Source organism: Dermochelys coriacea, chromosome 7 (assembly GCF_009764565.3).
Source record: "Dermochelys coriacea isolate rDerCor1 chromosome 7, rDerCor1.pri.v4, whole genome shotgun sequence".
NCBI classification, from domain to species: domain Eukaryota; kingdom Metazoa; phylum Chordata; order Testudines; family Dermochelyidae; genus Dermochelys; species Dermochelys coriacea.
The window spans coordinates 79,749,355-79,766,673 of NC_050074.1; the positions used below are offsets into that span (position 1 = coordinate 79,749,355).

Genomic DNA, 17,319 nt, shown 5'->3' on the forward strand with positions numbered 1-17,319 from the left:
CCTTGATTCTGCATCATAATTCACTGGTCAGCAGGGAGCGAGAAGTATGCTGCATACGCTGTTGCAGAGTACTTCCCTCTGGAGTAAGTGGAGAGCTGGGGAGTAAATTGTGACTCTAGAGGGTCAAGGTTCCTTATTCAAGGCATATTGTGTTTTTTTGCAATCCAGCCCTAAATTTTCCAGGTAAATTCTTTAACGGAAATAGTTTGACCATCTCTAGTCTAGTCAGAGATGAGCAGAAAGAGGTAATATAAACAAAGAAAGAGATTCCCTTATTATTTATCCATAGGAAAAAGAGAAGTTGGCAGATATTTCTATCTGAAAGTGCTTCCCTTCTTGATGGACAAATCTTTAGTTCCTCTAAGGATTATTAGGTGTTCAGATAGAGAACTGGAATTTCAGTTTTCGGGGCAGTTATTCTTTAAGCTCGGGGTAAACGATGTTAACATTGGTATTGCTTTTGTGAATATGGAGAAAATAATTATAGCATCAAAGTAGAAGAAGAAACTTCACTTTAATTCACTTGGTACCTTGGGCAAGTCACTTCCCCTCTCTGTGCCTCAGTTTTCCCATCTGTAACCTGGGGATAATACCGACATCCTTTATAAAGCTCTTTGAGATCTATTGATGATGGGCCACAAATATGGGCAGAACTAAAACCTCATTCAAATACCCTTGCACATTTTAAAATGTTGCATCTAGAACCAAATTTCGCAACAAGGGACCATTTCTAGTTTAAACCAGTAATAATTTTGAGTAACAAATGCTGCATTGACATAATTTAGGGGAATCCTGTCAAAGGATTGTCAAAATCTGTTGATGAAAATGCTGAGTTAGCATGGTTTTATACAAAGGCCTGCTACATGCTTGTGTGAGTTTCTTGCTGATGTGGCATTGGATAAGCCTTCATCAGGTGGTCGAAGGACATCTACATAGAACACATCACAAGACATCGGCAATACCAGGAGGGATGAACTGGAGTGCTGATGAGAAGCGCAGTTGGGAAAGTAACTGAAATCCTTCCCTGATAGATTGTATTTTCTAAATGGACAACCTATCCTAAATGCTCAATTACTGAAGGACAATCTACACTCATTCTTATATTTGCATTCTACAACCAACTCACTGCTCAACTTTTCATGAGTGATGTACCCAAATAGTTGGATGCGAATATCTAAACTGTATGGTTAAACTTATTCACCTAAATGGGGGTTATTGCTGATTATGCATGCTATGCATCTTACGACTTTTAAAACAAGCTTTGTATTTGTGGGTAATCTAAACACTATACTCAGATGTACAAACACTCTTCTTAACCTGTGTATTCTATCATGTTTTAACATTAACTTTAATTTTTTTTAATCCATTGGCATGTGTTGCTTCCCCTATGTCCCAATTCCATACCATTAAAGCAAATTATAATAATCACATTTATAGTTAAGCACCTGCCATACAGAGACTAAAGATTTGTCCAGGGGGTGTGACTGGATCAGCTGCCAAACCCAAATTCAATGTGATTAATTGTTGAAAAGGAAATGCTGTGACTAAGTGGCAGCTAGAGAGATGTTAAATATCAGACCAATTGGTATTCTGGAAATCAGGAGACTTGTGCTAGGATCACTTGTTCTGTGTCAAGTGCCCATTTGTGTAGAACAGGGGTTCTCAACCTTCATTGCACTGCAACTCCCTTCTAATAACAACATTTACTACACGACCCCAGGAAGGGGGACCAAAGCCTAGGGACTTCAGCCCCAGGCAGGCGGCCTGTAACATAAGCCCTGCTGCCCTGTGCTATACTCTTCAACCTTGGGCTCAGCCCTGGGCCCCAGCAAGTCTAGGCCAGCCTTGGTGACCCCAGTAAAATGGGGTCATGACCCACTTTGGCATCCTGACCCACAGTTTGAGAACCGCTGGTGTAGCATATTCAGGGAAAAAACAACTCTCTATCATTGCTCTTGACATATGTAATAAAAACAGTTGGGGAAACTTATTTTCATCAGCTGCAGAGAGCTTAAGATGACTGACAATATTAGCTGCACTGTGTATAGACTCACTGGTATTGTGGTGCATTTGTGGTAGCTGTTCAAAGGTAGAACATGCATCTGTATGTATGCCTGTCAGAAATTGAATTGGAGAGGGAGATCTCCTGGGCAGGGTCTGTCCTTTTTCATTGTTTGTACAGCGCCAAGCACAATGGGGCTTTAATCCTGCATTTGTGGCCTCAGACACCACAACAATACATATAGGGTTAAATTCATTTCTGTAACTACTGAAGACAGTCAGTGGGGTTACACCACAAATGATATTTATCTTTACAGTGATAGAAAGTAGATTTTCAAAGGTACAAATGGTAATTAGGCACCTAATTTCTATTGAAAGTCAATGTCAATTAGGATCTTAACTGCCATTTAGGACTTTGAAAATCTACTCAGTCAAAAAATGAGGTCAACAGTTGATCTGCATAATTCATAGGATAAATGGGATGCAGAGCTTTTCCTCTCTCTGGAAATTGATTGGAATTTAGGTCCCTGATTGGAATTTAGGTCAGGTGCAGTAGTTAGTGATGGGAAAATATTACCAAATGGGCATGTGATGGCTTACATATGAAGCAAGTTCATATATAACAATGTCTATGGGCAGAAGGCTAGACTGAGCCTATACACTTAAGCCTTGTGTAAAGTTTGCATGTAACTTTCTGTCTCAGAGGGAGCCCCAGGAAGAAACTGTCACCTAGAATCACAATTTCTGTCCTACTCCCCTCTTGTCTGGAGTTGGAGACAACCTCCTGGCAGTCTTTAAAAGGAGATAGGTTTTAGTTCTATCCTCTCTCTGGTCAGTGACAGTAGGAGACCATGTCAAGTCTCTATGTACTTCCTACCAACTTGCCCACAGTAGGTAGTGGCTGGACAGCAAGGGGGTATATTCTGTCTCAGATCTGTGCCCCTAGCGTAAGGGGATGAGTGTGGAGCCCTTACTCCCCTGCTTATCTGAGTAAGACAAATGCACAGTCTAGCCCATAATTTGCCGACAGCTCAAAGAATATACAGGTGGGACACTGAACAAGTGCCTCGGTTCTAGAAGTGGCCTCTCCACAACAGGGATTTGGGGGCATTTGGAAACCAGAATTGCTACTGCCTGAGGCAGATCACTTCAACAATGGTTTTGAATAATATTAATTGAAATGCGCTAACATCTTTTCATAGAAAAGGGGGGAAAAAGTTCCATCTTGCATGGATGGAGTGAAATAATTATTTCACAATATGAACGCTGCAAAATAGCATTTTTTACCATTACATCTAAAATACAGTAACAGTGTTATGGCAATCTTAATATTGATTCTGCTTAGCGCAATAACAGATCCGACGTGCATTTAATGAGTCAGAAAACAATTTATCCTATATCTGAAAATCAGCTGTTCCAAACATTCATCCAGCTGATAATGCAATGGATTTTCCTGTTTCCTGTGAACATTTCTATTCTCTAGAGTCTAGGAGGGTAGTTTTATACTATTAGGCAAAGCATCTTTTTATGTTCAGAACTGATAGAATGGTTAATGGAATTGATCTTTCTTTGACTGTTGTATCCTACTGTTTCCTATGTTTAAACAGGTAACCATTTTTAGGGCTTGAAAATCAAAGTGTACATTGAAGGAACAGCTGCTGTAGTAAATGCAGCTTCTGATGTAAGCAACATTAAACAGGAGGCAATGTGGAAATAGAAAAGTTACTCAGCTTTAAGGTGTCACAGACCCAGTAGAATAAAACCACAGTATCACCCATTGACAATCTGTTCAGCGAAACACCCTGAAAAGAGAAGCTTTCTTGAAATTTCCAGGGGGAGGGTTTCAAAGGCGCAAATGTGAGTTAGGCAGGTATCAAACATTCCACTGACTTTCAGTAGGAGACGATCACCTAATTGCCCTTTGTGCCTTTGAAAATCTCCCCTTTGGTGTGTATTTTCTGGGATTAGCAGTGCGGCTCCTATTATGAATGATAGAACTCGCACAGCTATATCCCTAGACACTGCTGAAAACATACACCTCCAGTACCCCAATATGGTAACTTTCACGCTCATTTGTATATTCAGTTGTGCTGATCTATAAAAGTTAGTTGTATAAGATCATCATTCCCACTACTAGTAAGCACGGAATGGTTCCTTTTTTCTCAGAAACGTCCACTGAAGTCAGAGAGGTTTGGGTATAAGTAGAATGCGGTATCTGGCCCTAAGTGGTCAAGCTTAGTACTCATTTCCATTCACTGAGATGAGAATATATCATCTTTGGTTGCTATGGCTTTTGCATAAATGTTTATATATGTAACACTGGAAAAATGGGTGTAGATATATGGAAATATTTCTTTTTGAAATCGGTGAACAAAACCTAGATTTAATTGCTGAGGCCCATAGCATATCCTTCATGTTTGTTTAAAGGAAAAAAACAGAACAAAAGCAATCCTTTTCCTCTTCCTTTCCCCCGACCCTCCACATCAACTCCAAAATAACCCCCAAACCTCTCTTTGGCATTAGTGGGACCGTCACATATGGAGTATGGGGAAGAATCTGATATTAAGCAAGTAAGGGCCTGGTGCCAGTAGCACCACTTACACAGTATTTGGGATAGTCCTTTCAAACTGCATTTTCATAGATGAGAGATTCCATTATGTTCCTTATGTAACTTTCACAAACATGGGAATAAATCAACAATTTTTTATTTCTCTGGTGTTGATCCTGAGGCACTTCCCAAAATATATACAACACACACAAAAGCAGTAACGAGGAGAAAGTAGAACAAGTGTGTAGCAGGATCAGTAAAAAGGGACAAAGACTGTTCCTTTATTTAAATATTTTATTGAAATGACCTCTCACACAGGCTTAATGTCTGCAGACAGCACTTAGATGGACTAGAATCAAAGTTATCAAGCATGATGCTAAAGTTAGTATCCTTCCTTCATAGAAACTGGTCATGGATTAAGACTCAAGACTCCTGTTGACTCTACTCATTGATTGAAAATGAACAAACTGAATGGAATCCTCCATTTAATACACTAGCTGATGTCCATGCTTTAAGTGCCAAAGGTGCTGCATGCATCCAGACAACATTCCATCTCTACCTTAAATGGCAGATATATAAAGGCACTTTCTGTGTTCTCAAACCAATCAAGACAATGTATTGAAAGTGTCCCTTTCAATATTGTTGCTTTAAAAGAGCGTTTGCAGCATTCAGTGACATTGATAATGTATATTGAGAAGGGGAAGAAGGTGTGTGTCTGAGGGGAGTTTTTTGTGTAAACATAAGAAGGAATGCTCCTGAGAGTGTGAGTGTCATTTGCATTATGTAGTACATCAGATGTACTATGATCTTCAGGTAATGTATGAAACAAAGATATATTAAAATACTTAATTCCAAGAGAGAAATAGGAAAAAATGTTGGATATTAGTTCCTTAAATACTAATAAAATAAAATAAAATATATAAAATATAAAAAGGTGATTAGGATCTAATACTTTAAAACTAATTAGATATTGGTGGGGCAAGGGCAAGGCATATTATATGTAAGGAGGGAAAGAGAAAACAAATAATGTAGTTTTATCTTTAGAAGAAAGAGAAAAGAAGAAAAAAATAATGAAACCTGATGGGTCAGGGAAGAGTTGGTGTGGAAAGGAGAAAAGGGACCAGTGAAAAATCACTTGGAAGAGATGGGATAAGAAATGCACAGTATATTTTGAAAGTAGTCAAAAGAACCTATGGTGAGGAGATTTTTTTAAAAAGGTGTTTTTTAAAAAAGAAAAGGCCAGGAACACATGAAATATACAATATATAATTTCTTAAAACCGGCAGGAATTTGACAGGAAGCAGAACCGATGAAGGGAATGATTCAGAAATTGGGAAGCAGTAGGAGAATGAAATGGAGTTCTGTCTGAGAACAAGATTTCAGAAAATATCCCATTTTCTTTGTCATTAAGGAGCTATTAAATCACATGGTCAAGGAGACCAGCAAATGTGCAAGCAGTATTTTGAAGAATTTTTTTTTCCTGAGTTGATAAATCCACTCTCTGTATTTCATGGATAGAGGAATTGTCTCTAATATCATAAAATGATAAGGACTTTTTTCATATGTTGCATAGTAATGATGTGTAATAGTAACACTGGAAAGGATCATCTTATGTCACAATCTTCTTTTATTAGGATATACCAGTGTTAGCTTCTTGCAGCTTTCTTGCTTTGCCTTGATTAAAAACACTTTTTATAATAAGGAGAGAAGAAAGGATCCATTTTGTATATGCCTCTGTTCAAGTGGTACCATGTAGAAACTGAAAATGCTTACATTAATGACTGATTGGTGGAATTTATGAGCAGGTTCACGAATACACACAGACTGCTTTGTTTCAGAGTAGCAGCCATGTTAATCTGTATTTGCAAAAAGAAAAGGCGTATTTGTGGCACCTTAGAGACTAACACATTTATTTGAGCATAAGCTTTCGTGAGCTACAGCTTACTTCATCAGATGCTTTGTGACACTCTGGGGAAAATTAGTAGCCATAAATCTATCTTAATGAGTCCAGAGCACACTGGTGAATCTGGCTGTAAAGCTTAATGCTGGATGTAGGTCATGCAAATTTCAGGGGGTTGACTCAAGCAATTTCCAATATTTGTTAGATTAGTTATGGATCAAGTAGATAGGCCATCCACAGAATACAGCCCTAATTCACTTCTATGTGGCACTGTGAAGGAGAGGACCAGGTTCTTGCAGATTCTTTTAACAACAACAACAAAAATCAGTTTAAAGATTGATGTTGATCTGTCTGTACATATCTCATCCCATGAGATAATCAATAAATCCTTATGTGCTCTTGATTACAGGAAAAGAATGGATAGGGTGGATGTAAGTGACAAAGAATGCTAAATTCATGGCAATAAGAGGAACATCTCTGTACTGCTCTAAGGAGCCACGACCTGGGGTATTCTATCTGCTACCCAAGATCCATAAACCTGGAAATCCTGGACGCCCCATCATCTCAGGCATTGGCACCCTGACAGCAGGATTGTCTGGCTATGTAGACTCCCTCCTCAGGCCCTTCGTTACCAGCACTCCCAGCTATCTTCGAGACACCACTGACTTCCTGAGGAAACTACAGTCCATTGGTGATCTTCCTAAAAACACCATCCTAGCCACTATGGATGTAGAAGCCCTCTACACCAACATTCCACACAAAGATGGACTACAAGCCGTCAGGAACAGTATCCCCGATACTGTCACGGCTAACCTGGTGGCTGAACTTTGTGACTTTGTCCTGACCCATAACTATATTTCACATTTGGGGACAATGTATACCTTCAAATCAGCGACACTGCAATGGGTACCCGCATGGCCCCACAGTATGCCAACATTTTTATGGCTGACTTAGCACAACGCTTCCTCAGCTCTCGTCCCCTAATGCCCCTACTCTATTTGCGCTACATTGATGACATCTTCATCATCTGGACCCATGGAAAAGAAGCTCTTGAGGAATTCCACCATGATTTCAACAATTTCCATCCCACCATCAACCTCAGCCTGGACCAGTCCACACAAGAGATCCACTTCCTGGACACTACGGTGCTAATAAGCGATGGTCACATAAACACCACCCTATATCGGAAACCTACTGACCGCTATTCCTACCTACATGCCTCTAGCTTTCATCCAGATCATACCACTCGATCCATTGTCTACAGCCAAGCGCTACGATATAACCGCATTTGCTCCAACCCCTCAGACAGAGACAAACACCTACAAGATCTCTATCATGCATTCCTACAACTACATACCCACCTGCTGAAGTGAAGAAACAGATTGACAGAGCCAGAAGAGTACCCAGAAGTCACCTACTACAGGACAGGCCCAACAAAGAAAAGAACAGAACGCCACTAGCCATCACCTTCAGCCCCCAACTAAAACCTCTCCAACGCATCATCAAGGATCTACAACCTATCCTGAAGGACGATCCATCACTCTCACAGATCTTGGGAGACAGACCAGTCCTTGCTTACAGACAGCCCCCCAATCTGAAGCAAATACTCACCAGCAACCACACACCACACAACAGAACCACTAACCCAGGAACCTATCCTTGCAACAAAGCCCGTTGCCAACTCTGTCCACATATCTATTCAGGGGATACCATCATAGGGCCTAATCACATCAGCCACACTATCAGAGGCTCATTCACCTGCGCATCTACCAATGTGATATATGCCATCATGTGCCAGCAATGCCCCTCTGCCATGTATATTGGCCAAACTGGACAGTCTCTACGTAAAAGAATGAATGGACACAAATCAGACGTCAAGAATTATAACATTCAAAAACCAGTTGGAGAACACTTCAATCTCTCTGGTCACTCGATCACAGACCTAAGAGTGGCTATCCTTCAACAAAAAAGCTTCAAAAACAGACTCCAACGAGAGACTGCTGAATTGGAATTAATTTGCAAACTGGATACAATTAACTTAGGCTTGAATAGAGACTGGGAATGGATGAGTCATTACACAAAGTAAAACTATTTCCCCATGGTATTTCTCCCTCCCACCCCACCCCCCACTGTTCCTCTGATATTCTTGTTAACTGCTGGAATTAGCCTACCTTGCCTGTCACATGAAAGGTTTTCCTCCTTCCCCCCCCCCCCGCTGCTGGTGATGGCTTATCTTAAGTGATCACTCTCCTTACAGTGTGTATGATAAACCCATTGTTTCATGTTCTCTGTGTGTGTGTGTGTGTGTGTGTGTGTGTGTGTGTGTGTGTGTGTATAAATCTCTCCTCTGCTTTTTCCACCAAATGCATCCGATGAAGTGAGCTGTAGCTCACGAAAGCTTATGCTCTAATAAATTTGTTAGTCTCTAAGGTGCCACGGGTACTCCTTTTCTTTTTGCTCTAAGGTGTGTTACTTATAAATGCATTCCAAATATAATCTGAATGTGTAATGATGCCAAACAACTGTGTGACTTCCTAAGTCAAAAACAGAAGTGGAAAATGCAAGAGCTGCTCTCTATGTTCAGAAAGAAGTAATAGAGGAAGCTCAAAGCTTTGAGGTGGAGTCTTTCTAGTCAGCTGTTAAATTTCAGCTAACAATCCTTTTGGGAGCAGTCTCTTTTGCACAGGGCTCTGTTGCATCAGGGACTTCATTTTGGTAATAAGATGAGACTTATTACAAGACTGAAATTAATTTTTCCTTGTTAGATTTATCTATATAAAGCAGATATAAAATTGCTTACAGCAATCAAGATCCTGGGAGTTTGCCAGCTTTTCAACAGATAAACTGTTCTGAAATAATTATTTTTCCAATAATGTCATTGGAGCTGAGAACATTTTTGTTCCTCTTACTCTTTCAGCTTTCCTTTTAATTAAATATATGCTTTTTTTAGACATACATAATGAACAAGCAGTGAATGTAATGTGTGAATATAATCTTCTCTGTCCTTTCAAATGTTCCATGAGACTTTTACTACATCTATTACAACTTGTATAAGGTTCTGTTTTATAAGATAAATTCTGAGGATGTTTATGCTATAAACCAGATCTTATATGCCACTACATAAAGGTTGTATGAAGGTGCACACCTCTCTATGCTTAACTGCAAAAGATGGGCTGTGCTGCTTTTAATTTGTGATGTGCTATAAATTGGTATAACCACTTTCATAATACACTTACTGCTTTACACCAAAGAATTGATATAACATGTTAAAATACCCTTACTGCCTCCAGGAAGGATGGTGATATCCTGTGTTTATCATTTAAACACATCTTCAGTTAATCTAATTAATTCAGCTTTGTCTTCGTTTAGAATGTAATCACAGCTAATGGAAAAAATGTAGTTTAAATCAAGAAGTCATTTACTACTATAAAAATACAATTACAGGAAATATGCAAAAGTAATGGATGGAACTTAGTAGGAAACAAAACAAAGAATAGATTTATTAATGTTACCGATCGAGTAATTACAGTGTGTGTATGTTTTCTTCGGGTTTACAGTGGTATGATAGGAATTTTCCTGAATATTTATCTGTGCAGCTACTTGCTCCTTTACAAAAGCTTTCAGATGTTCTGGCAAGACGTACCTGTATTTAGCCAGGTATCCGGAGAAAAAATAACAATTGAGATTTTTATTATTGATGCAAACTTAGTGAACCACTTTTTATTTTTCCTCTCAATGGACTAACCTGAGTCACTAACCAATGAGGAGTGGCTTCTTTACCTAATAGCATTGGAGTTATCTGGAGTTTTCTACAGCAGAGAAATTATGTGTATCCACGGGGAAAACATGCATATGGGATCTTTGGATTTCCACCCCCAAAACTGAAATTTATTTTTAAAAGAAAATTTCCTGAGGGAATGGATGGGTCAAAAATATGTAATGGGATACAGGAGTAGTCATCTGTTTAACTCCAACTCAGATGGGCAGAGACAATTGTGGAGAACTGGGAAGTACGGTATTTGTATTTTTTTATAAAAAGAACAGGAGTACTTGTGGCACCTTAGAGACTAACAAATTTATTAGAGCATAAGCTTTTGTGGGCTACAGCCCACTTCATCGGATGCATAGAATGGAACATATAGTAAGAAGATATATATTGTGACAGGGTCAGGCCAGATGGCTACAGGAAAGTGATTTTTTGTTTGTTTGTTTTCCCATTTTACTTTTATTGCTTTTGTAGATCATAGTTGTCTTTAATTTCTTAAAACCAATTACACATATTTTGGAGACAAAACTTCAAAGTTATGAAAATGAAGTTTTGAATGTTTTTACTATGGTTTTGGAATCTGCTCTGAGGCAAACAAAAAAACATAACATTCAGGTATCAGAAAGACTGAGAAGACTGTCCCTTTTCCCTGGGTAAGGTAACAGGGAAGGTTCCAGAACAATCAGGAACTTTCTGGAAACAATTAAGGCAGACAGGCTGATTAGAACACCTGCAGCCAATCAAGAAACTGCTAGAATCAATTAAGCCAGGCAGGCTAATCAGGGCACCTGGGTTTAAAAAGGAGCTTACTTTAGCGGTGTGCGCGTGAGGAGCTGGGAGCAAGTGGCACGCAAGGAGCTGAGGGTGAGAGGGCATGCTGCTGGAGGACTGAGGAGTAGAAATGCTATCTGGCATCAGGAGGAAGGTCCTGTGGTGAGGATACAGAAGGTGTTGGGAGGGGGCCATGGGGAAGTATCCCAGGGAGTTGTAGCTGTCACACTGGTGTTACACGAAACACTGTAGACAGCTGTGATCCACAGGGCCCTGGGCTGGAACCTGGAGTAGAGGGTGGGCTTGGGTTCCCTCCATTCCCCCAACTCCCTACTTGCTACTGGAGCAGTTGACCTGGACTGTGGGTTCCACCAAAGGGGAAGGTTTCTGGCCTGTTCCCTGATCCACTAGGCGGATCAGCAGAGACTGCAGGGATTGTTGTTCTTCCTTTTCCCCATGCTGGCCAGTGATGAAGCTAACTGAGTGAAAAGTGGCCAAACTGAGGGCTGCCGTGAGCCTCTGAGGCGAGCAAATCTGCCAATAGGTGCAGGACTCACCAAGGCAGAGGAGGAACTTCATCACAACTGGTGGTAGAACTGGGATCTGGTGCACACAGCGCGGCGGAAGAAGGAGGGTGTTTGAAAAAGGAAAAAAAAAAGGTGGGTGGGGGGGGGTTATTTTTTTTCACCACAATGGAGGAGGTAGTGCAGGCACTGATACAAGCCATGGCTGCCCAGCAGGAGGCTACCCATGTCCAGGCAGCTGCCCAACAGGAGGCAGTGCGGCTGCAGCAGCAGACCAATCACCTGTTGATTGACCAGGCTGCTCAAGACCGTACTATGTTGCAGGAACTGGTAAATCAAGTGAAGGCCCTTACGGAGATGAACCACGGCCATGATGGGACGCGGATCATTCGGGAAAGCAATTGCCTGCAGAAAATGATGGGGGAGGATGACATAGAGGCATATCTCCTGGCCTTTGAGAGGACAGCCCTATGGGAGGCCTGGCCTTGAGATCAGTGGTCTGGCATCCTCACCCCATTCCTGTGTGGGGAGGCCCAGAAGGCCTACTATGATCTGCCTGAAGAAGCTGCAGCAGACTACCCCCAGCTGAAAGCAAAGATCCTGGCCAGATCTGGGGTAATGACCACAGTGCAGGCCCAGCGGTATCACAAGTGCAGGTACCAGGAAAACAAAACCCTGCAGTCCCAATTGTATGACATCATCCATTTCACATGAGAGTGGTTGCGAACTGAGTCCCAGAGTCTGGAAGAGATACTAGAGGTTCTGGTCATCAACCGATACATGAGGGGACTACCACCAGACCTTTGCACCTGGGTAAGCCAGAACGAATCTTCCACCTATGATGAGGTTGTTACACTGGTAGAGAGGCAAAGGATGGCAAGGGAGCTGACCCAACCGGTTAAGGAAGAGGCACCCCGGGTTAAACTAGCAGCACCAAATCCTAGAGCTCGGGTGACTGGGGCACCAGGAGAGCCCAGGTGGAAAAAGAGGGGGGCTGAAGGTCCACCAGAAGCCACAAAGAGTCGGAGCACTAAGGGAGAAGAGGATTGTGATGTTAGAAGGCCCAAACCAAGAGACCGGGGAACACCTAGGGCTCCATACAGATGTTATGCCTGTAGGGAGTGGGGACGCATAGCTGCACAGTGTCCCAGTGCTGAGGACCCTATGCACTGTAACCTTGGGAACTGGGCAGACCCATGCTCCCTAATCCACCTTGTGGGGGGGGTCTCACTAACCCCACATATGTACACCAAACCAGTGAAACTAAATGGGGTAGAGACCACGGCACTGCTTGACTCGGGGAGTGCTATCACACTTGTCTCGGGGAAGCTCATGAAGTCTTGGAGACTTACTCACAGTAGGGGGATTGGAGAGAGAAGGGAACCCTGAAATTAGTGAGGCATCCACATAGACTGTCAATCCCCAATCTTCTCTGAAATATCCCCAGATTTGTTCTCCACTCCTAGACAGGGTAGAAAGTCGAAAAGGGAAAGAAGGGCATCTAAGGCCTTGAGAACCCGAATACTTACCCAAAGCCAGAGGGTCGCTCTTGTAGGTAGGCAGACCCAACCAGCTGAACAGGAGGCTGCCCAGGAGGGAGAAGCACCCGAGTCTGACTCACACCCTAACGCCTCTGAACTAGTAGAGGCAACAGAGACTGGCCCCAGAACTCCAGCAGATTAGCCCCAGGAGAGGAAAATTTGGACATGACCAGGCTGAAGACCCAAGATACATCAACATTAGGAAGGAGGTGACAGAAATAGATGGGGTCCCTGGGTTTTCCCTTCCAAGGGAACAAGGACCCTACTTCATAATGAAGAAGGATCTCTTATACTGGGTTGCACCAGTACAGGGACAGAAGGTACAGCAGATCCTAGTACCTCAAAAACACCAGAATGCTGTATTAAGTCTTGCCCATAGTCATCTTTTTGGGGGGCATTTGGGGGTAGAGAAGACCCTGGCACAAGTCCTACAACAGTTCTTCTGGCTCGGAGTACATGAAGAAGTGCGGAGGTACTGTCCGTCCTGCCCAGAGCGTCAGCTGCACAGTCCCCATCCCCACTTGAGAGCACCTTTAGTACCCCTTCCCATCATAGAGGTCCCCTTTGACCTGGTGGGACCCCTGGAGAAGACGGTGCAGATTGGTCTAGGCTGAGGTTGATGATGGGATTGAAATTGTTGAAATCATGGTGGAATTCCTCAAGAGCTTCTTTTCCATGGGTCCAGATGATGAAGATGTCATCAATGTAGCACAAGTAGAGTAGGGGCATTAGGGGATGAGAGCGAAGGAAACGTTGTTCTAAGTCAGCTATAAAAATATTGGCATACTGTGGGGCCATGTGGGTACCCATAGCAGTGCCGCTGACTTGAAGATATATATTGTCCCCCAAATGCAAAATAGTTGTGGGTGAGGACAAAGTCACAAAGGTCAGCCACTAGGTTTGCTGTGACATTATCAGGGATACTGTTCCCACCATCAACCTCAGTCTAGACCATCCAGGACACGCCACACGATCCATTGTCTACAGCCAAGTTCTAAGATACAACCACATTTGCTCCAATCCCTCAGACAGAGACAAACACCTACAAATCTCTATCAAGCATTCTTAAAACTACAATACTCACCTGCTGAAGTGAAAAAACAGATGGACAGAGTGAGAAGAGTACCCAGAAGTCACCTACTATAGGACAGGCCCAACAAAGAAAATAACAGAATGCCACTAGCTGTCACCTTCAGCCCCCAACTAAAACCTCTCCAGCATATCATGAAAGATTTACAACCTATCCTGAAAAATGATCCCTTACTCTCACAGATCTTGGGAGACAGACCAGTCCTCGCTTACAGACAGTCCCCCACCCCAAAGCAAATACTCTCCAGCAACCACACAACAAAAACACTAACCCAGGAACCTATCCTTGCAACAAAGCCTGATGCCAACTCTGTCCACATATTTATTCAAGTGACACCATCATAGGACCTAATCACATTAGCCACGCCATCAGGGGCTTGTTCACTTGCACATCTACCAATGTGATATATGCCATCATGTGCCAGCAATGCCCCTCTGCCATGTACATTGGCCAAACTGAACAGTGTCTATGCAAAAGAATAAATGGACACAAATCTGACATCAGGAATCATAACATTCAAAAACTGGTAGGAGAACACTTTAACCTCTCTGGCCATTCAGTAAAAGACTTAAAGGTGGCAATTCTGCAACAGAAAAGCTTCTGAAACAGACGCCAGTGAGAAACTGCTGAGCTTGAATTATGCAAACTAGATACTCCTGCTGATAATAGCTCATCTTAATTAATTAGCCTCTTACAGTTTGTATGGCAACTTCCACCTTCTCTCTCTGTGTGTGTGTGTGTGTATATACATATATCTTCTTACTATATGTTCCATTCTATGCATCCAATGAAGTGGGCTGTAGCCCACTAAAGCTTATGCTCTAAAATATTTTGTTAGTCTCTAAGGTGCCACAAATACTCCTGTTCTTTTTGAGGATACAGACTAACACTGCTACTACTCTGAAACCTGTATTTTTTATGAATATCATATATTCCTCAGTGTATCTGTGTGTGATATTACCCTGCCAGAATGCACAATTAGATCAAAAGGGATTTTGAAAAGAAACTTGGCACGAAAGATAAAACAATGGCCTAGAGAAAGAGCATTCCTATTACAAACAGCCAGGTTTGTAGCCACGGAGAGGGACTCCTGGGCCCCCCAAACCAAGTGACAGGGCTGTTACTAAGGCTGAGAACATGCAGATCAGAAGACCCTAACTAGTGAAAGGATCTGGCCTATAGAGAGGGTTGGCGTCAGTGTGCTGTAGGGCTGACATATGGACAGACTGATTGTCATGTCTACCTATTAACTTGGGAGAAAGCTTGGGTAAGACAATAAGTATGGACATTGTCTTTATTTTTAAATCCATTTCTCTCAGCATTGTGTATCGTTTGGCAAAATAAATGTAACCCTTCTGCTAGATAGTGTTGGCAACAACAAAGGGCAAGGTTCAATACCTAGGGATTCCTCTTAAAATTACAAAACAAACCCAGCATGAGCTCCCATCCAGAAATTTTGGAAAAGTAAACACCACCCCAGGCTCGTCTAAAAGGCAATACTTCCCCACTCGGGAATCTGGGTATAAGAAAATAAAACTTTTATTAAGGGGAGAAAGAGCACAGCATTAGTTGGGAAAAAACACAGTGCCAATGACTCAGAAGTATGCAAATTATAAATAAAATACCCACCCCCAAAGTATCTGCGGCAGTAGATCTTTGCCTTCATTTCCCATCTTATGTTGCGAAAGTCCAGTGGATGAATGATCCTTCAACACATCACTTCCCTTTTCATCTGCTGCAACCCAACTCGTGGTTTGTTGTCTGAGGTCAGCAAAGCCCCAGAGTCCAGGGGTGCATTCAGGTGGTTCATTCCAGTCCTTTGGTCCAGTCCGGCCCTACAGCACCAAGAACACCTAACCCAGCTATTAGGAGTGACTGTTCTAGGAATTGCTGCATAGGAGGGTGCTTCTGCTGCTGCGTCTCTCACCATGCTGCCTTTAGCTGCAATGCCTTGTTGTGAGCTTCCACTACCTAGCCCAGTTCTCAGTGATTTCACTGAGTAATGGGGACTTCACTGCCGCTGCCTCCTTTATGTTGTGTGTAATGGGAACACTGCCCCCATGCCACTCTAAAGGCTCAGTCCTTATACCAGCTTATCAGTGATTTCAGCTCCGCTGAGGCAAATTAGCTCTGTCTTTAAACACTGGAGGGAGCTGGCCAAATGGCATATAGGACACTTACAGTCCTCACCACCAGATAGCAACATCTTTCCCCACCTCCCTCTGATTTTAAATTGATTTACTTTGCTACCCTATGCTTAGCAAGTGAGGTTAAATTTAGGCTGACCCCTCAATTGGGGCATATGAAGTACAGTTCATCGGCCCTTTAGTCATGCAAAAAGAATAACATTTTGTTATCCCTCCATCCAAGACTTCAGTGAAGTTTAACCCAAAGCAGCCAAATATGATACTTTTGGCAAAGTAGGTATGCCTTGTTAGCTAATATTATATATTTCTAGAAGGTTTTGTATTTATGCTAAAATATATAGCTATGCACTAGACTCATGCTTGTACTCATGCTAAGCTTTATAATGGAAAGTTATGAGGAGGTAAAACCTTTTGTTCTTTGTAGATGTAGAATCTGTCAAACACAAGATGTATGTTTTGTTGAGACTTGACAAATATCAACAGTGTTCTAGATATGGTTGGTACAGTATGCTGGGGATGGTATGTACAGATGATGATACAAAGGTACCTTGAAAAATAGGAATGAAACTAGATAAGAAGGGGAGTGAAGTCTGTAATACAGAGACTATTGTGAATTTTCTGACTATCATAAACAAGGGGGATGTAAATATGAGCAGAAGTGAGCTCAGACTTTGGAACAGAGTGAAGATGTAACTTGTCTGTGTTTAATAAACAGATTGAGCAGAGTTTTCTGATGTCTCTTTAATTGATCGTTTAAACTGAGCCACTAACAGTATATTGATCACCTTGGTAAAGGAGGTGTGTCTGTGCAAATATGGTCTGCTCCTGAGGTCTTTCCTCCCAGTTCATGAATAGGTGGCAGGAGAGAGCTCACTCAGACCATTGGCCTATATAAATACTGCTTCTGTGTCACTGCATACTATTACTAACCCAAATGGAAACACTTGCAGTGCCAAGTTTATTGGGCTTTTTCAGTGACACAGTTGGCAACAAGGTGGTGTACCCCAGATACCCAATTGAAAAGTGACTGG

General features: G+C 42.0%; 1 long non-coding RNA gene across 1 annotated transcript; it reads left to right on the plus strand.

Annotated features, from left to right (window-relative positions):
- The first annotated feature begins 1,139 nt into the window (after positions 1 to 1,139).
- LOC122460897 lies at positions 1,140 to 16,226 on the plus strand. The gene is made up of 4 exons (XR_006282506.1): positions 1,140 to 1,321; positions 4,791 to 4,793; positions 13,923 to 13,928; positions 16,216 to 16,226. It is a non-coding gene; the product is annotated as an uncharacterized LOC122460897 (long non-coding RNA).
- The last annotated feature ends 1,093 nt before the right edge of the window (positions 16,227 to 17,319 follow it).